Raw genomic sequence first — 27,826 nt, 5'->3', positions numbered from 1 at the left:
GTGGCGAGCGGCGAGCCGCCCGAGCGCGGCGCTCCTCGCAAGGACGCCGGGGACGCCTCCGACGCGCCGGTGGGCAGCGATCCGACACAGATGCGCGCGCACCATGACCGACGGGCCAGCTGAGAGCGCGGCCGTCGGCGGCGCGGCGGCGCACGAGTGGGCGGCTCGCGTGCCATCTCAGCGTCAGAAGCGTCGCTTCACGGTGACACGGCTCGACGAGATGCCAGGCCTGCCAGCGACGGCGGCGGCGGCGGCAGGCCAGTCCGACCAGCGAGCAGCCACCGGCCGGCCGCGACGACTTCTGGGACTACGGGCCCGAGCCGGTCGACAGCTCGCCGGATGTGCCGCTGCTGGTGGCGCCTCCCGTCGCTGGGCGCGCGGCGCCTCACCAGCCGCCGCTGGGTGCGACCCTTCAGCCGGGCGGCAGCGGGCCGCTGCTGGCCATCCAGCGGCCTTACCAGCCAGCGCTGGGCGCCGGCTATGCGATGACTGTGCAGCCGGGCGGCAGCGGGCCGCTGCTGGCCGTGCAGGGGCCGTCCCAGCCAGCGCTGGGCGCCGGCCACGCGATGACTGTGCAGCCGGGTGGCAGCGGGCCGCTGCTGGCGGCGCGGCTGGGCCGGCTGGGCGCCACGAGCACCCTCCAGCCGGGCCTTGGCAGCCCACTGTACCGCGCCCTCACGGCGCCAGGCTACAACAACGCGCACACCATCTCGTACGGACACTCGGACGGCCGGAGCCTGACCGTGCGGCGCATGCTGGACTGGGAGGTGCCCGACCTCCACACCGTCCGTAAGTATTCAAGGTAAACAATGAGCGCCGCCCGCCGACCGAGGGGTCACGTGACCGGCCGCGCGCCGTGGCAGTGCAGGTGACGCGGCGCCTTTGACCGCGGCGGAAGACGTCGGCCATGGTCGGTTCGAGTCGGTCTATTAGGGAATGCGGGGGGGGGAGGGGTCAGGCGACATCCGTTGGTAGAGCGAGATGCTGACTGACGTGGTCATTACGCCTGCCAGCGTGCAGTCAAGCAGGGTGTTTTATTTCGATGACGAGCTGTGGAAAACCCGGGGCATTTATTTGCGATTACAGAGCCGGTATGTCGCGACGAATACAGGCTGCAGAGCCAGCAAGTAAGCCAGATACAGTAACCAGAGCGGGTCTCGGCAGGATACCGACTTGATCATGCCTGATGACCGCTCCCTTATTACGGGATTTCTGTAACGTGAACCATGGCGCACCACTGCCAGAAGTCGCGGACAGTTTTCATGCTCTCTGCTGATAAAGTGACGCATATCACCAACGGCTGGGATTTTCCAGATGTCAATGCCGTGCCCTCCCCACCAGGCCGCTGACATCATTCTGATGCGATGGAGGCCATGGCTGACCAAGAGCGGCTGACATGGGCTGCCTTCCACACCCACTTCCACGCTTCGTGCACATCGGTCCACCTAAAACTAGGTCCGGCTCCGCAGGCGCTACCGCATGCCACCCCTGCGAATCCACTTGTCTGGACGTCATTCTGAGACCGGTTTCCTTTTTTCAATTGTCTCACGGTGAGGGACCTGACAACCTCGAAAAAAAATCACGCGATATCTCTACTGCGGATTCTAGGAATAATGGGAGCATTACACCGGCAGCAAAAGTATCACGGCATCCATTCCGGATGACGAGCATGGCTCCTTGCCATGTATGCTTCTAAACGATGTGTGCGCGCTGGTGTCATTCGTTCGACTTACAAGGTGACTCTGTAAACAAAAACAAAATGTATTGACGTGACCTAGTCACGGGTTATTTACGCCTACCTTAGAGGTAATATTTCATATTTGAAGATTTTCAAGTGAGCATCAGATTTGATGAAACAAGCCCGCTTGTAACTTTCAGTATACTTTTAAGCAGAACAGCCTGCTCCAGACGGCACAATTTCCCTGTTTAGTAAATATGATCCTCGATGCGTCATTGTGTGATTACGTCATCGTACGTTGCACAACACTGATTATGAGCCAATTGACGGCCGTTGTATTTGGAAATCTTGCTCATGAACGCCAGATATGAACGACTCGACCATTACATTTTTTTTGCGTTCATCACCGCGTGGCGTATGGAATGACTGGATTTGAGTGACGTTATTATGAAGTCATGAATGCCAAGGTGACCTTAAAATACTCTCCCCAAAGTATTCGCGGACGGGTAGCTCAGCAACTAGAGGGGTTTGGGTCTTATGGAAGGCAGAGCTGTGAACTGCACCAAAATATATTCAAAATTCCGTTTTTAGTTATGAACTCATAGAGTGGAACACTCCCTTTAACACATGACCACGAAAAGGTTGGATCCGTCAATGCCCATCCACAAGCGCTGCCTCCACTTCCACCATGGCTAACAGAACGGTCAGCCGGTGGGACTAGAGAGGACGACCCCATCGTGTCCCCTCGAGGTCTGGCGTTCAGGTCAGCACCCGGTCAGTGGCTGGCCAGCTCGAAGGACAAGTGTGTTCGTTTCGCCTCTATTGGCGTGACTCAGGCATGGGCTGGACCCGAGTCGTTCTCGTACCCGCCTTGCAAATGCGACTGTTGGCACTGAGCGGTGAAGTGGCCTGGGTGTGCCACGCCAAAATGGTTGGTGACGTCGTACTGGCTGTCTTGCAGTCTCCTTGTTCGGTAAAGAAGGGTCCGGGATCCAGTCCTCTGGCGGAGTTCTGGCACTGGCACTGGCACTGGCACTGGCAATGGCACCAGTCCGCAGTATTTCTGTATGAATATACTGTCTTTCTATCCATAAACATTTGTAAAGCCCATTCGTCATGGTTGTAATTTCGTCTGGATCCCAAGGGTGAGTTCATAATCCCATCAGGTTCCATATTTCCGCGATTCCAAGGGTGAATCCAGAATCCCATCAGGTTTCATGCTTCTTGGATCCTGGGGTGAGATTCCAGGACCTTTGGGGGGGGGGGGCTCCGAACACATGTTTATCTGCAAACTCCCTGCAACGCTGTTTGGGGCACGTTGGGCTCCTACAAACCGCATGACGGACGGGTTTTACCGAGCTATTTTGAAGCATCGTGAGCTTAAGCTGAGTGATAGCATCACATTACACACAGGTACCATCACACGGCCCATGTGTGGAGTCACTGGTGCTGAAGTCATCCAGGGTCGGAGGTACACAAAGGTGCGGCTTCTCTTATGGGAACAGGCGAATCATTGTTGTGCTACGCTACGCTTTTACGTTGAATTGTCAGCACGTCATACTGAACTAAGGACTTGGCTCTCGGCAATATTACGGATAGCTGGGAGTCTTGTGGGTTTCGTCATGTTGTCATCTTTCAGAATCTTTTCCGATTCCTCTCAGGCGTGACTCACTTCCGGCCGGTTAAGTTTGCACGCAGGCATCCCAGTGTAGGGTAATTTATCTCGGTCGGCCCCATCATTACCCGCGCGACATGGACAGCGTCATTGCCCGCCTCCGCGACATTTGTGTTGCGTGACAACGTCGCCTATTGATGATCTCTGCGGCTCCAAAGACCATCACGCACGACCACGAAATAGTCCACGTGGGAAAGTGATAAGCTTGTTAACGCGTGACAGGCGGGGCAAATGTGGGAGGGACCACACTAAATCAAGTCCTGTCACCGATCTGAGTGCAGATTAAAGTGGCCGAAAGCTTGACCGAGCTCAGGCTTGTCAGACGTAAACTGAACCTAGATCTGATAGCTGTGTCACGGTGTTTGTACCGCCGGTTAGCCCGGGAACAAAGGCGTGCGCGTTGGACCGCGCACAAACTGTGACAAATGCGAGAGACACTTACAGGCCCCTCGTTTATGCGAGCACATGCTGTGCGGCTTTGTCATAATGGTGCGTTTTTTCAATGGTTTTTGTGTGCGCATTAATGAGTGACACTGGCTGTTGCAGAAGAATAGCATGTTTTCAAATATGTAGGTAGACGTCACATGGATTGTGACACAACTCGGGGGATAGATTTCTCGCTCAAGCAGTTTCAAAGTTGGAGTTTTTTTGTTTTGTTTTTTGTTGCCCGTTATCCTTGGTTCAGACCACCCACCACGTTGACACGGGAAGCTAACACACGTGCGGACAGATATGATTAACGCAAGATAAGTATTCTGACTTCGAACTTTGTCTAGCGCTCAGCTGTTCTTATGCCACTCGCCCGGTTCGGCTTTCTTATGAGATGCTCCGCATCTGTCGGCAAGACCAACGGGCCAGCAAGCACTAAATGCAGTTGTTTTGCCGATTAATTCGGCACCCTCTTCTTTCGCTTGTTTGATACGACATTTTGGAATACATCGGTCGGCACCGCCGCCCTCCGACTATCCCCGCCGATACTGAGCGAATCATCCACTGACGACGGACACAGCAGCTGCCCGTGACTCCACGTGCTGCGCTACTGGTCAAGATCTGCCCGCGCGATGAAATCCGCCAGTGCCCCCGCATCCGGCTACGCTTCGGCTTGCGGGTGCAGAAGCGGCGTGCCACGCGGACCTCCTCGCCGCCCGGGCGTTGACCGAGCTCTCCACTCCGCCCCCTCCCTCTTCCGGCGTCGACGGACGGTCCCCCCCCCCCCCTCGTCAGTACCCCGCCAGCCGCGGGTGCCACCTCGGCCGGGACCGGACCGGACCGGCCGACTCAGGCTGTCGCTGCCCTGGCCACGCGGTGCCGTCGTCAAGCATGCGGACTCGCGTCGCCGCGAATGTCGCCTCTCTGTGGACGCGGTGACATCGAACAGAAGCGTGGCGTTTTGGTTCACCAGATCATGATCAGTACCATCAACGAACAGGCCGCGCGTGCAATGGCTCTGGCAGCAGTTTGGTTTACAAACCGGCCGGCGCCTGCCGCTGGTTGCCGTCGCGCGGCGCCGCAGCTCGGACCGGCGCCTGCTAGAGTATTGCAGTGCCGTCGTGGACCGGACTTATGCGGCTGTTTGTGCTGGCCGCCCACCTCCTCCGTCTGGCGGACAGGACAGACGTCACGGCTCAGCTAGTAAACAGCGCACACCAAGAGGCTGGCTGGTGTCAGCTGACAAATGACATCAACACCGGGTGCTGCCTGGCGCCGAGCTGGCGACAGCGACCGGTCTGGACCGCTGGCCGAGCCGGGCCCAGCCAGAGCCGACAGTCTGAGGGCGGCAGGCTTAGCAGCGATGGTCTGTGGAACACGGATTTGGTGTTCTGTACAGTTGAAGAGCTCCGGACGCTGATTCTGAGAGGGAAGTGTGCCAGATGCCAGGAAAAATCCACGTCTCGTGGGGGGGGGGGGGGGGGGGGGGCACCGACCACGGACCTTTCCTCTGAACTTTATAGAGCTACGCTGGGTGGGGCGTGGGCCTGGCAGGCAGGCGTAGCCTGCCTGGCCGGCCCACTCAATGACAGTGACGGGGTCACAGAGACCCCGGACAGAGCTGCTGTGACGCTCAGAGGGGCGCGCGTCAGCGACCGCGATCCTGAGCTCAGACAGAGCTGGGCCGGGCGCGGATCCCGCGGAGACGGCGCCACAGACAGCCGGCTATCGGGTCCGGCGCCGACAGCCGAAACCTCGCTACATCCGGCGGCGCCCGCTCCCGTGTCGTGTTCTCAGAGATACCGCAGCGGACCGCAGACGGTTCAGGCCCAGCACCGAGATCGAATGGGCACTTCAGCAGGGGACCGGCGCTGGCCGGCATCGATGAGCGTGCTGTTTCTTCCAGGGTGCACTGGCAGCGCACCAATGATATTATATGCTACGGGACGTGAAGTAGAGTCTTTGCCGGATGTGTTTACAGCGTAGCACGCTATTTTGCTTTCTTTGTACTTCGTTACACTCTTGAGAATAGCTGCTCATGTGAAGCGACATTTTTGTTTGAATGAGCTTCGCAAGTGCCTTAGATATGGGAACTACAGATTTGGTCGCTTTTTAGCGTACGCTTCTCCTTTCTTGCACCTGCCATCAGTTGTGGACTCGCAAACTGACTTGTGTTTTAATGAGCCTGATGCGCCATGTACATAAAGCTTCGATGCAGTAACGAAAACATTATGCGCGTCCGGCAAACATTCTACGTAATGTCACGTCGTAAAAACCCTTGTCGTACGGGTCACTGCCAACAGCAAAATGCGCAGCACCTTTCGGGCTGGCGTCATGAATTACGTTTACGGCGTATTCTATTTATCATTCGGGTCGCTGCGAACATACCTGCAGTGAAAAGACTGGGCTAGCTTCACTGCTGGAATCAAAACGTGCGGGCTGCCAGCTCTGAAAAAGATGGAAAATTCCACCTGATCCGACGCATGCCCAACGTATCCGTGGTAGAGTGTCGTTGCGGGCGGCCACCTGCCGGTGTATAGAGCGTGACGCGCGCGCCCAGATCTATGCATTGTCACGCAGTCGTGTCTGGAATTAATCGGGTGCGGCGAATGTCTCCTGCCGCCTGCCCCGCCAGCTGCCGCGCCGAGACTCAGCTAGCTGCGTGGGGTAGGTCGAAGGTGGCCAGATTAGCAAGGGCGGCACCGTGTCGTGCGTGGTGCTGGGGCTCAATTCGCGTCGGTGCTGCTGTATTAGTTTAGAACACAGATATACAATGCCCGTTTCTTAACCCCAAAACCATTGCCAGATTACCGGAGTGCCCGACCCCGCGGGCCCCGGTACTGCCTACACCTCTGGCGATCCTGATGAACATGTGGCAGCCATTATACACGCGATGTCACGGTGGGCCCGACAGCGGTGTCGTGGCCAGCGGAGACCGAACCCTTCCCGAAGCTCCGTAATTGATATCGTATACACTCGGATCTAACATAATCCAGCCACCCTCTTTGACAAGACACATGCAGCTGCTGGGGCGCAGTGAACTGCTTCCAGCGGGTATATGATATATGGCGGGAGTGGATATCCCCAAAATGACACCGTGTATATTTGTTCTTTTGCTCTGACATTTCGCAATGTGAGACACGTGAACAGATAAATGATGGAACCGTTTTTGCCGTCGCCCCAAATTGCAGCATAGCACTGAACGCTCAGTATGGCTGTTGCTAAGCAACGTCGCCATTGCATGGATACCAACCGCACAAGGGATGTTATAGGTCTTCTTTCATGAGAGGCGTTCATGTTTCATTCGGACGATCCATAATTCAGCCGAACTAGTAAATGTAAGTCATCCCCAGTGTTACGAAGACTGGCCGATTCTAGAAACAATGTTTATAGTGGACGTATGATTGTTTGATTGATGCATCAATCAGCGGGCACCAGCGGTAGATTGTTGAACTCAGGTGACGTCACTGTTCCCCGATGGGGTGACGTAGACGAACACTGCTGCCGGAAGCGAGGCTGAAGGCTGCGGTGTTCTTTGAGGTCACCTCAGATCGCTTGCAGTGGCGTTATGAAGATCAACAATCTACTGCTGTCTGCCGCTCATCGATGCATCATTCATATATATATATATATATATATATATATATATATATATATATATATATATATATAAGGTAGTGGGCACTTGGTTTCTGCAGTGGTTCGGCGACCGGAGAGACCTGTATCCACTTGCTCTCTGGATGTGTCCTTTTATCCTTTTGTCAGTTGTACATGGGTGTACGTCATTCAGCGTAAGTCTTCTCGCTTGCAAATGGTGCATAAATGTTGACGTTGCTCCCCTGACAGCTTTTTTGGCAGTTGAATAACAACCGCTTATGATTTCATTTAGTTCATGATTTTGTCATATGTAACATATGACCATTTCTGCAGTATTAAAAATGTGTTGTGTTCCGTCACCACAATAGATGAAAGGCATTAAAGCTACTTACAGCACAGCCTACAGTTATTCCATTTCCGAAAGCTGGCCCGTGCTTTGGGTCCGCAAATGGTAGCAAGACTTGATAAGCATGGCAGTTAAATAAACACGCCACATGTGAAAGCTGCTCAGACAACAGTGGTAGAATATTACCCGCTATTTAGGATGCGATCGGACAAACAGCAGCATGTTGCCTGCATAATATGTCGACATCATACACCACGCACCCATACACCGTGGACGACAGCCTCCGTGCGTGCGACTCCGACCGTTGTGTGCCCGTTCCAGTGACAGCGACTTCAGTTCGACGTACTCCGTGGTGCCCACGCACCGCACCACGCACAAGAGGACGACGTGGACGAACAAGGTGGAGTTCGTGCTGGCCTGCCTCGGCTACGCGGTCGGTCTCGGCAACCTGTGGCGGTTCCCGTACCTCTGCTACAAGTCCGGTGGAGGTGGGTACCCGAGATGCCGTGGTCACGCACCGAACCAACTCGGGTTCGGGACCACTGTGGTGACTTGGCTGACAGTTGCAGAGTCGTCTTGTGAAAGGGGGACGAAGGGGGCCTCGTTGTAACATCAGCATTGGTTTGCTGGGACTGAGAGAGAAACTTCATGATGTATTTTGGATGTTCATGTGAGCAGAGCATCGTCAGCAATCCCTTTCCAACGTTCAGTCAAAATATGAATGAAGGCTAATGATGTAGATTTAAAAGGAAGTTTTAGAGGGGACTTAATGGGCTTCTCATAAAACTTGCTTAGTTCCAGGAACAGGAAGATTGACGTCGTAAAAGTCAAATAGCAACAACACTTTTTTCTGGAAATGGCTCCATCCACCCGAAATAACGTTACAAAAAGTAAAGTAATGCCAATGCGTGCCTTGTGCATAGTTATTGGTGCCTTTCTGTCCATCTCCAACCTTCCAGCACACATCGCTTCATTTAGCGCATTTGTCGTAAGCTGTAGCCTTGGTTAATTACCCATTTTCTTCCATCAGTATTAATTTATATATAATAATAATTTCTTCCATCAGTATTTTCTTCCATCAGCCTGCGTTCTGACACTTATAGTTGCCAGGATAGCGGATTTCGTGAACAGTGGTGTAGCTCTAATAGCGCTCTGACTGATCTGCAGCTTAAATAGATGTATAAGCTTGCATACCATTCTGGGAAGGAAGCACGAAAGAGTTTTTAACCTGTTTTTGATTGGCTACTCACTCGCTTTTCTGCACTGAAGGAATGGAATATTTGCAGCTCGTGTTTGGACACAAGCCGATTAAAACTTTTATCCGTGGGGTAATAATTCAGGCATCTGTGGGATAAGAGCAGTAATCTCGAGTGCACGTGTCTTTTATTCGCTGCAACATTATTAGGGCATCACGTGAAGGATGCGGAGTGAACTGGCGTGAAGGATGCGGAGTGAACTGGCGTGAAGGATGCGGAGTGAACTGGCGTGAAGGATGCGGAGTGAGCTGGCGTGAATGATGCGGAGTGAGCTGGCGTGGAGGATACGGAGTGAACTGGCGTGAAGGATGCGGAGTGAACTGGCGTGAATGATGCGGAGTGAACTGGCGTGAATGATGCGGAGTGAACTGGCGTGAATGATGCGGAGTGAACTGGCGTGAAGGATGCGGAGTGAGCTGGCGTGAGTGATGCGGAGTGAACTGGCGTGAATGATGCGGAGTGAGCTGGCGTGAAGGGTGCGGAGTGAACTGGCGTGGAGGATACGGAGTGAGCTGGCGTGAATGATGCGGAGTGAGCTGGCGTGAAGGATGCGGAGTGAACTGGCGTGAATGGTGCGGAGTGAACTGGCGTGAAGGATGCGGAATGAACTGGCGTGAATGATGCGGAGTGAGCTGGCGTGAAGGATGCGGAGTGAACTGGCGTGGAGGATGCGGAGTGAACTGGCGTGAAGGATGCGGAGTGAACTGGCGTGAATGATGCGGAGTGAACTGGCGTGAAGGATGCGGAGTGAGCTGGCGTGAAGGATGCGGAATGAACTGGCGTGGAGGATGAGGAGTGAACTGGCGTACTTCGCTGCTGTTAGTCACATCATCACTTCTGATCACTTTCTCCTCAAAACAGAGACGTTTAGTTTCGTGAAATGAGTTTGGGCGAGGAACAGTTAAACAGTGAACAGCGTAAAATGACAAAACGTAAAACAAAATATGGTCAAAACGGGCTTCTCCTTGAATCTTGACCCCTTTCTTCACAAAGTCGGGGCCGGAGTCCAAAGTGGGGAAAGGGGGACGGGAGTAGCTGCACCCCGCCCCAACTGAATAGGAAACTACATACCTGCCTCCAACTAAAAAAGCCTTTCGTCCTGCAGAGGGGACATATGTCCAGAACCTGACGACCTTCCACAGAGGTCGCTGCGTCCCGTCGTGGTCCGCAGGTCCGTCGACTGTTCCCATCGTCTTTCGCACGCAGCGAACAGCCGCTGCAGCTCGCTTGTGTCGCGCGCCGCTGACTGTGACCTGCCTCCGTTTCAGGGGCGTTTTTAATCCCGTACCTGATCATGATGTTCCTGTGCAGCGTGCCGCTGATGCTGATGGAGCTCACTATCGGACAGTTCACCAGACAGGGCCCGGTGGGGGCCATGGGCCGGCTCTGTCCCCTGCTTAAAGGTCGGTGAGCGTCGGACAGTGCACCAGAGAGGGAGCAGCGACTGGTGGCTGGCTTGGTCTCCTCCTTAATTTAGTGCGGCCCATTGTGTGTTAGTGGTTCAGAGTGCGCGCTTTGGGCGCCATCGGTTCACTCTGCTCCTTGGTATGCTCTTAGGGCATGTCTGGAGTTCCTTGCTGCCTGCTGAAGGTAGAGCCCGTTACTTACTTTGTTGCTTTGTACAGGCGCACGTCTCACCCATTCGACACCTGTCAGCCCTTCGTGAAGACCTTTCGCGGATGCATGTGCTTGCCTGGCAATCACAACAAATTTTGGGCGCCATCCCAGGGTTTCACTGTTAGCGTGTATGGCGTCCCTCGTCGCAACTTTGAAAGTGCCTCCGGGAATACCTAACCATGGGCGGACCCAGGGTAATGGACAGAACCCACGTGGGACGTCAAACGCAGAAACATCCCCAACCGATCTGCCAGAATGATTCACCTCTTTCGATTGGTCACCACCGCATGCAATTTCGACCATCGTCGTGGTCTTCAAGGTTGTTTGTTTCGTGTTGGTGACCCGAGGCAGCCCGACTCCCGCCTTGCTTCGGTGACCATCACCAGCCATGCTAGTAAAGCAAGCGCGCTACAAACGGCGCCGCGGCACGAACGGCACGTGGTCGGCGCCTCGGCGCGCTACGGCTGGCGATATGGACGCTATTTGACCTTGTGGTCGAGGCGTCCCAAATCCCGAATACCGAACCAACGCCCGTGGATGAAACATAATAGCTCGAATAACACCACTGTTGGCATGCTTATTGTTGTCGTCATCGTCTCAGCGGTTAGCCGTTGCTCCGTTACCTGTGGCGTAGGCAGAAACTGACCGAAGAGAGACCCAAGCAGAGCCAACTTTTCCGGTGACGTCTTACTCCTAACATGGAGCAAACACCCGTTTTTTGTGGAAAATGAACGGTTTTCATAAACGGAACGCCAAAATCTCCCGTTCATTTATCCTCAAATGTCGTGTTACGCGTGACTGCTAGGAGACGGTCCTGTCAAATAACTTTTCATTAGCTACCTTTCTGAAGTGCAGGGGCCCGTGTCGTCTTCTGTTGCCATTTCCGATCCGGCCCGACGCATACTAAACACCTTAGATCCGCTCGATCCGAAAGGCGGAGAGCCGCTGTGTGAATGTACCCAAACAGCGCGTCAGTAAAGGTGGTCACAGATGAAGACGCTCTTGGATGCCTGAAAGTATGGGAGAGTACGACGCTTCCAAAAACGTAAAAGGCAGATATGAGGGCTGAAATCACATCTTAAAGTAATGCGAAGGAGAGGAATGATGAATGATATACTTAACGGCAATGACATTTACAACAATGGCCTTTTATGCTAAATGAGTCTTGAAAACGAGCGGCAGATACCCGTCTGCCATTGGCCAGTCTAATCTCATTTCGGAAAGTCACTGTGGAGCGGATGTTCCGTCCAATAATCGATTCGGCGTCAGGCAGATTTTCTAGTGATGCTTCTCAGACCGATCAGCAATTAACGTGATATGTTAGGCAAGGACGCCAAGGGCACAAGTTTCATATACCTCCGAGGTAGGGGAGTGTTTACTGTATGGTTCTTGCCTTCATATTTTGGCATCCCCGATGACCAGTGTTGAGTGCTGACCTCAAGACCCCTTTCCAGCCCATGGAAGGCGGAATGCAAAGCGATTAAACACGGTACCATTATATTTGAACTCAGCATACCAAGGTCCGCCCGGCCGTGTCCAAAATCAAAGTTTGGACGAAGTAAGGAGTTGGTGTTGCCCTTATGTGCCCGCCCAATTTGTATACTTCCGCGTTGATGTTAACGTAATTTTATGCTTGATTTAAATCCCAAACAGGTTTCTCTCCGACTTGTGGCATACTGAGTTCTGCGAACCCTGAATCACGTGTCTTGGACATGCAGAGACAACCCTCATGATTCATAAATGCCCCATAGCCATGATTAAATAGGTCATAATTCAACGTGTCGTGTCTCAGGAGCATTCTTAAGCTTGTCGACAGTAATGGTGATTGGTGGCTGATTACATTACGCAGCTGATAACATAGCTGACATAAATAAGACCGGCTAGATCGCCGGGCCAGTTCAGTTTAATTCCAACTTAAACGGATGGCGGTGATGTAAGTCAACTGCCCATGCAATTTGCCTGCCCTGGTTCAAGCCATCTTCTCGGTGTAGCCCCATCTACTCAGTGTCCAAACATGAACACGAATCAAGACTGACCCGCTTTGCGAAAAAATGAACAGGCGGCCACCGGGCTGCCCGCCAGAACAGGCTGCCCCGAGCTAGATATTTTGTATTGACTCCCTACCGGCGGCGTTCTTTTTGATGGCTAAAAAAAGCGCGGAAGCTTGTGCCGGTGCAATCACGACCAATGTGCACGAGTCAGTGCTGTTTTTGACGGGTATTGCATCAACACTGCCAGTTCAGGAAACCATTGTCAGTGCTTCGAGGATGTCACGAATGGAAGTTACCTACTGATGACAAAAGCCCATTCTGCACAAAATTTGTCCGCTATTGCGCTTAAAACAGCTGGCATTTTTAGGCATTTAGGCATTTTAGGCATTTTAGGCATTTTAGGCATTTTAGGCATAGGCATAAGGCATTTTTAAAACAGTGTTGCCATGAAACAGCGTGCTCTGCAAGCATGGTGTCTAAAGTATGTCGTATGGCTGAGCTCAATTCTTCTTTTTTTTGTTTGACTTAGGAAAGGCCGCTTTTGACATCTTTTTCTATCATACGTCACCGACTACAAGCTCGTCATGTGTGTAGACAATGTGCAGTTTATGCATACGTGCCACCCGAGCGCTCGTCATGTGTGTAGACAATGTGCAGTTTATGTATACGTGCCACCCGAGCGCTCGTCATGTGTGTAGACAATGTGCAGTTTATGTATACGTGCCACCCGAGCGCTCGTCATGTGTGTAGACAATGTGCAGTTTATGTATACGTGCCACCCGAGCGCTCGTCATGTGTGTAGACAATGTGCAGTTTATGTATACGTGCCACCCGAGCGCTCGTCATGTGTGTAGACAATGTGCAGTTTATGTATACGTGCCACCCGAGCGCTCGTCATGTGTGTAGACAATGTGCAGTTTATGTATACGTGCCACCCGAGCGCTTCAATTCGCTCTAAAGATGACATCGAGGAAGCCTTGGCGGTAAATGACTCCTGGTTCGCGCAACAGTGTATAAACCTAAATTCGACAAAAAACATTTTATCCTCGTGCACATCATTCGACAAAACAGCTTATTTTATCCTTTTATCGCGTCAGTAATGCTCAGGTGGTGCGTTTCCCAATGAATTCGGATCTTCCGTTGTTATCCAGCCTGTCAAAATGTTTGGTGTTGTGAACGCATGTAGTCACCTGCGCCAGCAGTAGGTCAAGCGCTGTCATGTATGCATCCACGGCATTTCAAATAAGATGACGGAGGATGTTAAAAAGCGGCTAATCAAGGCTCTGGTCTTTCCCCACTTAAAATATTGCCCGACTGTGTGGGGGAAGCTGCTGCTATGCTCCGCGGCTCCGCGTTCAAAAAGTAAGCAATCACTGCACGCGTATCGTGAGGGGCATTCACCGCTCACCGCTTCGATTATGTTCTCTCACCTTAGCCAGGTTAAAGTGGCACAAATTTGACCAGCTTTTAATTTAACGTGGCCTGGCGGCAATGCATAGAATCCTACCAACGTCTCGCTCACCGATGTCTCTGAAAGAGCGTGCGCTGTACCGCGATACGGTGTCAGCCCGTGTCACGCATGGAGCCGCCGATAGCCTTTGAGCTGCCGAGGACGCGCACGAAATAGCCGGCCTCAGCCTCGCCTTCCGGACCGCTTCCACATGAAACAGGTCCCCCCCCCCCCCCCCGACGACATGGGAATCGGCGGGGCCGGGAACGTGCACCCGGCGAGCTTGGTGACCGCTCCAACACATTGACGGGTGACAGCGCATCATGCGCTTTAGTGTTTTGTTGTCATGACTCATGTATGTGTGTGGGCATTTGCAGGTGTGCATGTGTGCGCGTGCTCCTGTAAAACTTGACGCGCAGCTAGAAGAACCAAATTGTGGAGGTTACAAGAATACATGATTGATCGATTTGCTTCTTTTCATATCATCGTTATGGGTATCTCGTTAATCAGCCCCGAATCCAGGATTTCACAACACTGGGGAGGAGTAGACTTAGGTCGTTAAAAATAATGGTGTCCTTCGGTTGGCTTGCAAAAGGAATTTCCTTAAATTGTGTCTTCAGAAGTGCGTGTGCTGGGGGGGGGGGGGGGGGGACGCTGTTGTCCCGGGTCTTTTTTCACAATCGCGGGGTCGTTTTCGTGCATTGGAGGTGTCTTTTAAAATCCCAGCGTAGCCCTCAGTCTTATTTCACGTGGATGAGACATTACCCACGCCATATCGTGGCAACACATGTGAAGAGGCCTTTATCGACGCTTTTTTGTCCGATGGGGTCGCCTTTGACGCCCATGGAGACCCTCTCCCTGAATACGCCACTGACCGTTACCACTTATAATGGTCGGTCGTCTTCGCTAGTCGTCACTGCTAGTAGTCATCGTTACCCTCTGCTGAAACTTTGATGCTGACCTCTGCCTCATGCCGCAGGTGCCGGCCTGGCTCCAGTCGTCATCTCCTTCATGTTCTGCACCTACTACAACGTGGTGATCGCCTGGGCGCTGTACTACCTGTTCTCGTCCTTCAGTAGCGAGATCCCCTGGAAGTATTGTAACAATAGCTGGAATCGGCCGACGTGCGAGGACTCAGTACGGCATGAACGACACCCTCTCGGCCAACGCCACCACCCCGGCAGAGGAATACTTCAAGTGAGTTCAGGCAGCATCTTCACGGACATCAGACCGTCATTCAAGCCGAGGATTCCGAACGTTTTTTATATTTAGAATCCTAGGGGAGGTGGAATTTGAGTATGGGTTCGGATTGGGGACCAAATAGATTCGAATAAAGTCAAGTACTTGTATTGAAAACTCGAACCAATTCAATGCAATACAAGGGAGCACGGATGATTCAGTCCCAATGCAGAACCGACGCGTGCATGTTCATTGAATACATCTGAACGAAAGGTAAACCCGGAAAACATTTCATACGTTTAAGTGCGTATTTAGACCAGGCTTTCAGAACTCCGCGTGGTTATTATGATACAAATCCTAGTTTTTACGGTTTGGATCCTGGGATCCTAGGATTCGAAGCTCGTCAAATTCGAACTTATTCAAATCACGTGAGTCCTAATCCTCCGCTCTATTCAGCACGCCGTCGACGTGCCTGAGCTGACCCGTCATCATCCATAATCTTCCGCTCTATTCAGCATGCCGTCGACGCGCCTAAGCGTTCCGTCATCATCACTAGTCCAGCTCGCTCGGAAGGCAGTCCGATCAAGACAGTAGGTCGGCGACAGGCCGCTGCTAAATCGCGTTCAGTGCAAGTGCACTAACTATATAAGGTAACCGAAGTAAATGTGCAGAACAGTCGAGTGAAAAACTCCGTCACGCAAGTCGGTTCAGTCAATGCCTTTGTGTGGCTCTTGTACAGGAAGTGAAATACTTCGGTTCCGAGAAAAGTGAGGTAGCGGCAGCTAGTGCTGGGCTTTGCAATATCGATACATTACGGGTGGCGTCGGCCGATAGCTATGGAGTGTCAACACGCCAAATTACTCGGTTGCCGTTATCAGATGCCTATCGTGTCGATCTTAAAACCGGTGTGGTCTGCAATATTTACTGTGGACAGTTACGAGGCGTGTGTTGATGCACCACCCATATTTGTTCATGCGACTCCAGCCAGCACGCTGGGGCGTTTAGCAGTGCATCCAAATAGCGAACATTGGCGCCCGCGGACACTGAACATTCGTTTGTCTTTGCCGTTGCTGTCAGCCGCTTATCTCACAATCTTCAGCAACCACCTCACATTTTATCGGAACGCTTGACGCCGTCGCTCAGGGGCCAGTCGCCAGTTCTGGGAAATCGTGGCATGTTGGCATTGTTGGGGCATACTAGATGTTCCTTGGGGCACTCGGTGACCCCCATGCCGTGTAACACCCATGCGGTTTTAGGTACCGTTCAAGGCAAATGTTCTGTCCTGCCGGTAAAGATCTTTAATTACATCTAACAGTAACCATAGAAGTGGCCACGGTCACGCAAGCCCATACTCCCGCATATGAACGCTTGTCGCTCTGTTGGATGGCCTGTGCACCTTAACGCAGACCCGCCCCTGTTTGGAGCACTGTCGTGTCTCAGCTCCGCAGCACTGCCGCACTCCACGCAGCGCGCACACCTCCGCGCGACGCGTGAAATCCCGGGCCGCCGGGCAGAAAACCGCCAGACCTCACGGTACAGCACGGAGACAGCTGTTTATCGTTGCCGGGGCCCCGCTGACCCGTGGCCGGGTGACCTTGAACTGACCGCACTCAGCACCGGCCCGCCAAGCTTGTTGCCGAACGAAGCGCGGCCCGGGCGCCCTCGGCGGGCGACAGCAGCATGGAACTATGCATTCGCATCGGTCGCTGGCTCCAACTGGTTATGGGATTACGAGCGATCGAGCAGCGGCGTTTTTATTTCTCTTAAAGGCCGCCAGTTTTACCGCGAATGCCTGAGGAGGTTGTGGAGAACGAAGGAAGGCCAAATGCTCGGTCTGATACCGGCTGCCATGATGTGATTTGCAACTGAGAATGCGATAGGGCTGTTCTGGTGGGGCCTCTCAAATGGAGAGACAAGAGGCTATTTCCTCTCTTTGGGACCCTACATCGCCCCGTGGTCTTAGCGATGATTCTCTTTTGTTTCTAGCATGCGTGATCAAATCATTAGATTGCCTCCAAGAGCAACGGTACAGCTCCCCTTCTAGTTCCAGCCCTCACCCCCCCCCCCCCCCCCCACCCCCGACTATCGGGCTTCCCCCAGGCGTCAAACGCTGACGAAGCCCCTAGCGGCTGTTGATAGGCGGATTATGCACAAAGATCACATTCAGATTCCAGTTAGCAATGCTCTTAACATTTCATTAGGCTTACTTGATGTGAGATAAACGTATGTATTTGCAAGTGCAAGCGGATGTTTTCGCACGCGAATGTCAGTTAAGGGAGTGACGAGGCTGGAGAATCTCGTCGAGGAACACGGAGCTGCTATTTGGATATCCGCAAATGTGATGTGAAGCAGTCTGAATGCTTTTCACATCACCAGATTCAGTGATAAACCTAGTATGTCTTTTTCCCTCGCTGGCAGCGCATGTGTCACGGTTTCAGCCCGCGCCCATGAGTCAGACACATCTATTCTATATCATTCCTCTGTGTCAGCCAATGACCGAGGGCTGAACTCTAAAGAACTGAAGCACGACGGTAGTCACAGTCTCGACGATCCATTCCGTTGAGGTGATCTCTCTTAACACCATCCACGACGTTAGCCGATAGCTGCCAGTTCCTCCCTGTATCCTCCCACCAACGGCCGCGTAGATGAGAGGCTGGTCACTCAACGCGCGCAACCCGCGTGTAAACTTCTCTTTGGAATCTGGCGGAAAACTGACAAGTACACCAGGTGAATGCGACGCTGCTGCTAGCCGCCTGTTCTGTCAGTCGTGTCCCGCTGACTGACGTTGATGGTATGTGGCCGTTCTCACATGTGTCGACGGCCTTGCCCATGGTTAAGTGGTGTTGGGTCCACAACCTTTCATTCTCATGACTGGAAGGTTAAGGACCTGAAAAGCAAACGTAGCCCACCGTCCGGGCTTCCGTTCCAAAGCCCACCGTTCCTTCCAAAGCCCGCCGTTCTGGGCTTCCCCGTTGTTGTTAATGTGGAAAACTGCGATTTTACGGGCTAAGTTTGCGTGTGCCATTTCTATACATTTGATACTTTAACATGCCGAACAATATTGTGTATACCTCGCCATCATAACAAACGTCAGTTCTGGTCCAGGAATCTCCCATCACGCCTTTCTTGACTGGAAAAGGAAACAAGTTCACACTGTCATGAAGTGCGCGACAGCTGACCGGACGCCCATCGTTTCAGCCACCGTGTGTTAAACATCACGGGCGGGGTAGAGCAAGTGGGCTCCGTGCGCATCCCGCTGCTGCTCACGCTGTTGCTGGCCTGGGTGCTCGTCTACTTCTCCATCTGGAAGTCCATCAGGTCCTCGGGCAAGGTCAGGCTGTGGACCCCAGCCGTGCTGTCGGTTCTCTCCGCGTGGCCGTCGGTGATGCTGCCGCGCTTCTGTGTGATACGGAAGGGGCAGCGGGTGTTGCGGTGAAGGTTGTTGCGAGCATTCGCTGCCATTTCGTTATGCTTCATTCCTGTATTTTTATGGTACTTTGCGAAATGTGTTTGACACTGGCCGCGAGCGTCGGGACCATGGATGCTTATTTTGCTGGACATTATGCGCTAATTGGTACACATCAAAGGCTTTGATGACACTCAATTTTCCTGTGATCATTTTCTTGTTGACGAGTGGTAGGTCTTTATCTCGTTGTTTGTTGCTGAAATGAGTGTGTGTGTTATATAAATATGTGATATATATATATATATATATAAATGTGTGTTATAGGTCAGTGGGTGAGTTGCGGGAGGGTTGATCCATCTGGATCACGACTCTCCTCTGATAATGAAATGTCTCCCTTGTCTAGGTGTCCCGCCGCTATACAGATACCGTGTGTCTCAGGTCATATGTCCTCATAACCGGGTAGCCCTATCGCGTAAACGTTGCATGGGATACCATATAAGTGTTGGATGCGATCAACACAGCCTTTCGCCATAGCGAGCCTCGCGTACGTTGAGACCTGCGAACGTTGGGCCTCACCAATAGGACGCCTTTTAAACATTGAATCTGCCACTATTGTCTTCACAACTATCTGTTCTTCATCCCTCCGCACTCTCTCCTGTTCACAGGTGGTGTACTTCACTGTGATCGCTCCCTACCTGCTGCTGGCGGCCTTCCTGTGGCGCGCGCTGACGCTGGACGGCGCCTCGACCGGCATCCGCTACCTGTTCGATCCGCAGTGGGAGCTGCTCAAGGACGCAACGGTCAGCCCGGTGGACCAATCAGTGGCGGCGCCTCCGGGCCGCGGTCTTCCATCGGTTGGGGATGCCTGCGGATGGCTTTTGGTCTCGTGGGCTGAGAGCTGCTGGAACCTGCTCAGACCATTCTGGGGCTAACGGATGGAAGAGAAGGGTAGCAAGCTGGATGGTAGTGCGGCCGGTCTGCCTTAACCAGCGAATGCAGCCGTGTCCTGACACGGATGACGCCGTCTCAGAGCCTGGGCTCTGCGGGTGCGGTGCTGTGGCGAAGCCGCGATCTGGGCCGTTCTCGGGACCAAACTCTGTCGAATGGCGGGGTTTGGCTGCTGAGAGACACCGACGCGGCGGGTCTCGCGAGGAAAGGGAATGTTGGACGAATCGAATGGCTGGGTGCCAGCAGGCACTCAGGTGACGTGACGTGGGTGTCGCATGACGCAAATGAATGGGAACGGGAATATCGTGAGTCGATCTGCGGGCTTTTTATGAAAGAAGAGACAGATTCAGGGCTATTTGGACGCACTGTTGAGACGACTTGCAATGGCTGTATTCCGGTAGGGTCGCGAGAATGTTTTACGTGAGAAAGTATCGATGTGATTTGTTGTTCACACCGCGTGTTCGTCGAGACCCAGCCGTCTAGTTTGACAAGCTACAGCATGCTATCTTACCAAAAGTAATAAGGACCATGCCGAACGCCAACCTGCTCTCGTTGACGGGTTTGGCGCCAGCATCCACCGTCTTCAACCTCCAACGTCCTCTGCCATTCGCTCACCGCAGGTGTGGGTGAACGCGGCTGCGCAGAACTTCAATTCAGTGGGTATCGGGTTCGGCTCAATGATCACCTTCGCCAGCTACAACAAGTTCGAGAACCGCAACATCCTCATGGACACCATCATTATCTGCTCCGTGAACGTGATTACCAGCGTGTTTGCCGGCATCATCGTCTTCGCCACCCTGGGCAACATCTCCATGGAGCTTAAGCGGCCCATCGACAAGGTGGTGATAGACGGTACGTGTTCGCTGGCGCTGGGCCTGAATGCTGTTTCACCTCGAAAGCATCAACAGCTTCAGATTTCCAATCGCATCCAATTAATAAATAGCCATCGTTATGCGATGGGCTATCTTTGCCGCATGATATTTTGAAATGTACATTGTGAGACCCCGTTAAGGCCATGCAGTTGATCATTTTGCCACAGGTGGGCTGAATTGAACTGCAAACTATTAACGTTTAAAAGTCGCGTCATACGATAAAAAGATTGATTCGCAAGTAATATTTATTGCTGGAACATTATTTGTGACCTCATATATGTGCAATACTGTTTTTCGAATGGAAAAAAGCCTACGCGCTGCTAGATTAATTGCTCGTAAAAACATTGTTATATTTTGGCAAATTAAACGTGTTGATATGCTTAGAAAAGAAAATTGGGCCTATTCTGAGCGCAAATATTTCCCAGTTTTTGGTTTTACATCTCAGCATGCAGTTCTTTGAGCTGTGTCGACCAATAAAAGTAGCTTCATGTCCAAGAAATGGCATATTGACCTTTTTCATTTTGAGTGCAGATTGTACACCTGCGTGTATACGATGTAATGTTTAATTCAATAATTATATGATGGCACAGTGCTTGTGCAGTGTAAGGCATGGCAACTATTGGATTTTTGACTCTGTGAGCAAGATCCGTGACCACAAATTCATCAAAATTTCAACTTCCTCAACGAATATGACGTGTATAATTATCGCGACGTCATCTTAATTCCTTTTTAATGCATTTTTTTACGCATGTAAGCCCAAACGAAACGGTCGTTGACAACGGAAAATTGTCTCCGATTTGATTATCACGTTTCACCCCGCCATGGGCTGTTTTAAGCATTATTTCCGTGGTGTTGGAGGCGGGAGGTGAGCTCCTGACATCAGCGCATCTGTTTCAGGGCCGGGCCTGGTGTACGTGGTGTACCCCAAGGCCCTAGCCGGCATGCCCGTGCCACAGCTGTGGGCTGTTCTGTTCTTCCTCATGCTGCTCTGCCTGGGACTGGACAGCCAGGTACGTCGCAATGTGTACCGTGATCACAAGCACGCCTTCCCAGCGCGTGACACGTCAGCATGCTACGAATGTATGCCGGCCGAGACGGCAGAGCAGCTGGTAGCATTCGGATGGCGCGCGTTTGTGTTTGAAGCGGCCGGCTTTATGTACCCTGATCGAGTGGCACACATAGCGCAACTTGCTGACAAGGCACAACACAGCGACAGCGGCCAGCCGTGAGATACGCCCCCTTCCCTCCCCCCCCCCCCCACACACACGCTGGTGCTGGGCAGCGAGCGGCCATCTGGCGGCACGGGTGGATCGGGGCGCGTTGGTCACGTGTGTCGGTCACGTGGACGGGCGGCGGTGCACCTGCGCCCGTTCGTGGAAGCCGGCTGGGCGTGCTTGTAGCATCCAATCAGTGTCACCTTGAGTGGCTGCTGTCGTCGAATCAGCTCCGGTATCATCTCGAGTGGTGTGTAGACACCAGTTGGGCGCTTCAAAAACGACGCGGGAGCGTTAACAAGATGGGACTTCTATCTGCACTTCGCGGCTGCCATGCCAAAGCGCTTCACGTATTGGATAATTATATGTATCGAGGAGTCGTTCAGAGGATGAATTTGGCTAGATTGGAAAACTTTTAAAAGCACGGATAGGTTTTGGAGTGCATTTAAATCGGCCAGCCGAAATGGACGAGGGCAACTTGAAGAACCCCAAGTCAATTAGGAGTGTGATGGCTATTCAAGTTCTCCTTTTCTATTCTTGTCAAGAAATAATGAAACATGCTGAGCTTGTGCGATATGCGGATTGTGAAGGTTTTTCCTCAGGCTAAACCGGATGGGGCCTGAATTCGTGGAAGCTGTGGATAGTCGGTTACATCAGCTTAAAAACTGGGCGATTAGATTGGACGGAATCCCGCTTATTGAAATGTTTGATAGCCCTAACACGTACGTGTGCCACTCAGGCGATGTTGTTACGAGCGAGGCCGCAGACCAGCCGGTCTCGCTGGTACTCTGAAGTAGTTCTCAAGCTAGGGCTCAACCCGTCCGACCGTGTTGGTAGTCTAGTATAGTGTTCAGAAATGACACGAATATGACATAACACATTTTCAGATAAACGCAGTTTCGTACAGTGTAGTCCATTTCTGTGAAACTTGTGCAGTAAATGTGCTAAGGTGTTACATGCAAGCTGAGTCGGTTAAAGTGTTTGCTTTCCGATCCACGCACCCGTGGCGGGGTGGGTTCGATTCGCTTCAGGTGCTCGCTATTTGACCTTGACAGGTATGGGCTGGGGCCGGTGGCAGTGGTCGTGGTAAAAGTCAGGTGGAGTCAGAAGGCAAGATAGACGGTGTCGAGCATTGCGGCATGTTAGACTTCCGTCACCAAATTCTGCGATTGACCTGGAATTGCACAATCGGTGGTAGGTGTCAGGGCTTGCACAACAAGCACTGCTTAGCGTGAGCTCTCATGCCAGAAATCCATCCAGGCTCGGATTAGATCTTTAAAAATAAAAACTGTTTCATAAGGGTGTTTTCCCATACATGTATTCCTTTTTTCCTTTGTTGTATTCCAATATGTTTCCCTATTTTTCTTTTTCTTTCAGCACTGTAATTTGCGGCAAAACTAACGCTACGTTTGCGGTTGACATGGCGCACGTAAATGCGCTAATCGCAAAAACGAGGCACAACGTAGGTCGCAACTTAACGTAGACCTCAACGTCCGGGCGTCGCAGTGAGACGAGACCTGCACAGTTTGACGAAGGAGAGAGCGAACAACCGTAATCGCAAAACAGAGATCCGCTACGCGCAGTTAGTCACGTGCTTTCGAATAAAAACCATGTAACAGCCCGGTTTGGGGCGTTTTCCAGTCGGATCTCGAAAACCGAAACAGGTAGACATGAAACCAGTTGAATGTTGTGGGCAAACGTGCCGTCCGCACACCATTAACCTCAAAACCGTACGACCCGTATATGCGGCAGTTGTGGGCTACGGAAGGCCGCCGTCACTTTCGCCGATACTGATCTGGAAAAGAGTACGCGGCGATGTAAAAACAGCAGGTTGGGCCACAAAGGGAGAGGCTGGGTCACGCAAACGGCTCGGACGTGCAGCTTGGTTCATTGAAACCAATATTCATCCGACGTGCTTGCGTTTCTCACAGTACTTTGATACGACCGCCGAAACGGTAGATCTCTACAAAGTCGTTGATGTCGTCGACTAAAATTACAGGCATGGCTAGGGCCACAGCCGGACAGTTTTCAAGCAACGTTAATAGGTTTGAAACTAGCACGCAAAGGCTACATTGGACCTTTTTATGTCAAATTCTCACGAAAAGAATTCTTCTCTCCAACACATTGCTCGAACCCGTCGGCATTGGTTCCCAAACGTACCTGACTTAATTGGCTTAGGCTTCGGCGTCATCTACGTGATGTCCATAGATACATCTCATGTTTGTATTAAATCGCTCGCCAACGCCGTACAAGGCGTCGCACTAGCCATAAAGAAAGGTAAACATGGTGTTGGAGCGATTTGTCGATAGGCCAAAATCGGCGCTGTGCAGGTTCGGCGGGCGATTAACGTGCATGTTCACCTGAGCGATCCACTTTGCAACTGACCAAGGGCGCAGTCGAGGGAGGGGCCCGCCCCCCCCCCCCCCCCAGGTCCGGATTTTCCGTTGATTCACCAGAGAGGGTTCCAACAGAAAGCAAGACATTGGCGTGATGCCTGTGCACCAAGCTCCGGTCCTCGCCCTAAGGAAAAAATCGGCTGCGCTCCTACAACTGAGCATTCACGTTGTCCTGAAATACGATCAAGAGCGTGGATGCTGACAACTTACTTGATATGGCAGTGCCAGATATTGTTCCGATACATCCCGGTCGGACCCACGCACAGGTTTCGGTGTTCTAATGCGCTTCATGTCCACAGGTTAAGAGCTGCTTGTCTGGTTGTCGGTGCCTTCTGATTGCTTAGGCGTGATGTTGAAACTTGCTAGAACTGTGAGGCAGGCGCTGGCAGAAAAAAGCTCCCTTTTGTTGCAACACGTCTCAGCCTATTCGGCACTCCCGTACAACCCTTGCGTACAACCCCTGGCGAGGCGGCTATTACAGCGGCGCCGCGTGCCATCTGTCGCCAGTTTGCCACCCTGGAGGTGGTTATCACCACCATGCAAGACGCCTACGCGAAGCTGGTAACGCATTACCTCAAGCGCCACGAGCTGCTCGTTCTGGCAATCTGCATCGTCTCTTTCGGCCTGGGCATCCCCCACGTCACCCAGGTGAGAAGTGACGGTGAGAGGCGGTCGGACAGGTCTTCACCTACGTCCCCAGGTGATCACCAGATGTGGAGTGGATGTGGGGGGGGGGGGGGGGGAGAGCAGCTGGCAGGTAGTCATTATGCAGGTGGGAGCTGATGGTAAGAGGCGGCCAGGCGGGTCTGCACCTGCGTCCCCAAGCGGTCACCAGATGTGAGGTGAATGTGGGTGAGCTGCTGACAGGCAGTCATTGCACAGGTGAAACGTGACGGAGAGAGGCAGCAACGCGGGTGGGAGATGGTCACACAAGAATGAAAGTTAAGGGTAGGCGATATAGGTGAAGGGCAGTTTCATGGGCGAGGGGTGAAGGAGAAAGGCAGTCGCAAAGGTCGAAAGTGAGAGTAAAAGGTAAGAATGAAAGGGTTCGCACAGGTGAAGGATGAGAGCGACAGGTTGCCACTACAGGATGCAACGCGACATTGAGCATTTGGACACATGGGTCGTCCTTTCCAACTAGGCTTGTTGAGGTTACCAATGCTACCAGTGTGAAAATAAATCACATTTCTTCGGACATCGTCGACAAGTGTGAGTGTCTACCAAAATCGGGAATCATGTTACATGCTGTCTGTTTGATGGGCCGTTCCCTCCGCCAGGGCGGCATGTACTTCTTCCAGCTGATGGACTACAACGTGGGAAACATCTCGTTGATGCTGCTGGCCTTCTTCGAGGTGATCGCCGTGGCCTGGTTCTACGGCACGAAGCGACTGAGTCAGGACTTCCTGGCCATGACCGGAAAGCGACCGTCCATCTACTTTCGCGTCTGCTGGAAGCTGCTGGCACCATTCTTGATTCTGGTATGTGACGGCTTGTGGTCGGGGAGGAGTTGGTTTTGTTTGAAAGCGAGATCCTGTTTTGATGCCTTTGCGGTGAGCCTGTATTACTACCGAGGTTCCGGTTACGTTTTGTCAACTAGAACTTGTTTTAAGCTCTTCGTATAATTGCATTATTTTGCGTTGTTTTGTGAAGTGGTGCGATGTGGCACAGTGCAAGCAGCACAGCAGCGTTGTGCCATAAGCCCTGCATTGCACCATAAGTCCTCCTGTTTTACCGTAATTCTTCTTGCGCCTTATTGCTATGGTGATGTGTGGTAAATGTTGACAAAGCTGACGTGGCAAAGCTTTGAGGACTTGTTTTCAATGGCAAATTACAAAGTTGTGCTAATTTACTGAGAGGTGGTATGACTGCTGCCAAAATTGCCATACTTCTCTATCCTCTCGCGGCTATGGTGAACACTGACCGTTTTCAGAGCGTACGGGACGCATTCTCCAGTCCTATTCTTAAGTGTCCAGAATTTAACGAGTGAATGTTCTACATTCCTTAGAACTCAGGATCGCTCTATCACGGCAGCACGCACGGTACACGCACACGCGTATGAATTAATTCCGTCGTCAGATTTGCAAGTCATACTGCTAGATCGCATTACTTCGCTCTCCGTTCACACGCACATTTCGAACCCAGCAGCGTTCACATTCAGGCGCGGCGGCCGCACCAGCAAACTGGCGCAGATCTTGGCGCCGCCCGGTCTCTCCGTGACGCTCCCCGCCTTCTCGGCCAGGCCATCTGGGTCTTCAGCATGATTGACCACGAGCGGGCCACCTACGGCGTGTACCGGTACCCGGAGTGGGCGTCCTGGTTCGGCTGGGTGCTGGGCGCCGTGCCCGTGCTGCCCATCCCCGTGTGCGCGGTGCTGGCCCTCTGGCGGGCGCCAGGAAACACTCTGCTTGAGGTGAGGGCGCCACTGTGACCGTGCGGCCGACGGCCAGCGACCGCACCCGTGGATCGGTAGGTAGAGGGGCGTAATGGAATGTTTCTGGCGCACTGGCCTGAAAGTTTCAAGGCACTCGGACAGAGTACTGGCTGTAGTGGTCGAGGGGTGCGCGCGTGTGATCTTGTGACGGTATTTTTGCACGTACCTGCACTCAATGCAGTCCACTGACGTGAAATGTTGTTCCCGACCGTATTGTTGAAATAGCTACCCGGATTTGCGGTCATGCTAACCCAGGAACGCAAGAAATCCGTACGTTGACTCGCGCGTCCAAACAGCGGCCAACGGTCAGGTGTTGTAGCCGCTGCTTATCATTTTTGGAATGGCTGCCTCTGTTGCCAGCGGCTGAAGGCGTCGATCCAGCCAGACCGGCGAGTGCGCACGGAGCTCGGCTACGAGCCGACCGTCGACGGGCCGGACGAGTTCAACACGAGTGGGCTCCACTACGAGCTGCAGCCGATCACCGTCCACACGCCCTGCCTGAAGCACGGCACGAACGGAGTCTAGCGCCGCCCCGCGGCGGCGGCGGGCACGGCGGCCAGACACGGCGCTGCTGCGGCCGCGGCCAGCGCCGATTGGCGGCGACTGGGCGAGGCTCGCAGGGAGACGTGCTAACATATCGCGTGGTGGGTTTGGCAGGTTCCCTTAGCCTTGAACTGCAACCCAACCCGAGCGCAGAAGTGAGAGAGCAACAAGGTGCACCGCTCGGCTGAAAAGTGCGCCAGTGGGACGTCCCACCAGCTGAAGGCCTTAGTGAGCAACTGTAATGCCCGCTTTGATCGCGCATGAGCACAGTTCTCAGCGGTCTCTGCTACAGGGTAACGTCATTGCTCCAAGCGTCGAATCGGATTTAAGGCGCGTGATGTCGTGTCTGGACATTATTTGAGCTCGTGAGTCGGAAAACATCGACCCATTTTCCTGCCGAACGTCGTTCATTTCTGCCCTGCTACGCCCACATGTGCCAACCAGGCTGCTTAATGAGCACTTAGCATCGCTAGTGACTTGCTCAAGAAGCAAACAGTGTCGATATGTGTAATTTTAGTTTTATTATGCTCATCGGGCATGTGTAGTGTTGACGAAGAACATCACTCCAGAATGCTCTCTGCTGTCTCGTGCACTGCGTAATATGCCACCAACAGAGCATTCTTAGTGCGCACCAGCCTTCGATTCTTTGTCGCGATTTTTCTGTTGATGTAGGAAAAATAGCTGACAACCTTCGGCCAAGACGCCGATGTTATTTTATTTCATCACGGTGTTTTACGTCTGACCCTCGCGGCAAGCTGTGTTTCATGGCCTGCAGAATAAATACCAGCTGGTCCGGTC

At 52.8% G+C, this 27,826-nt stretch overlaps 1 pseudogene; it reads left to right on the top strand.

The window, feature by feature from the left end:
- The first annotated feature begins 668 nt into the window (after positions 1–668).
- Positions 669–27,826, top strand: LOC119114845 (sodium- and chloride-dependent GABA transporter ine-like; annotated as a pseudogene).

This window comes from Pollicipes pollicipes, unplaced genomic scaffold, assembly GCF_011947565.3.
Source record: "Pollicipes pollicipes isolate AB1234 unplaced genomic scaffold, Ppol_2.1 Scaffold_3087;HRSCAF=3621_pilon_pilon_pilon, whole genome shotgun sequence".
Lineage (NCBI taxonomy): Eukaryota > Metazoa > Arthropoda > Thecostraca > Pollicipedomorpha > Pollicipedidae > Pollicipes > Pollicipes pollicipes.
This window is presented reverse-complemented; position numbering and strand designations above follow the sequence as displayed.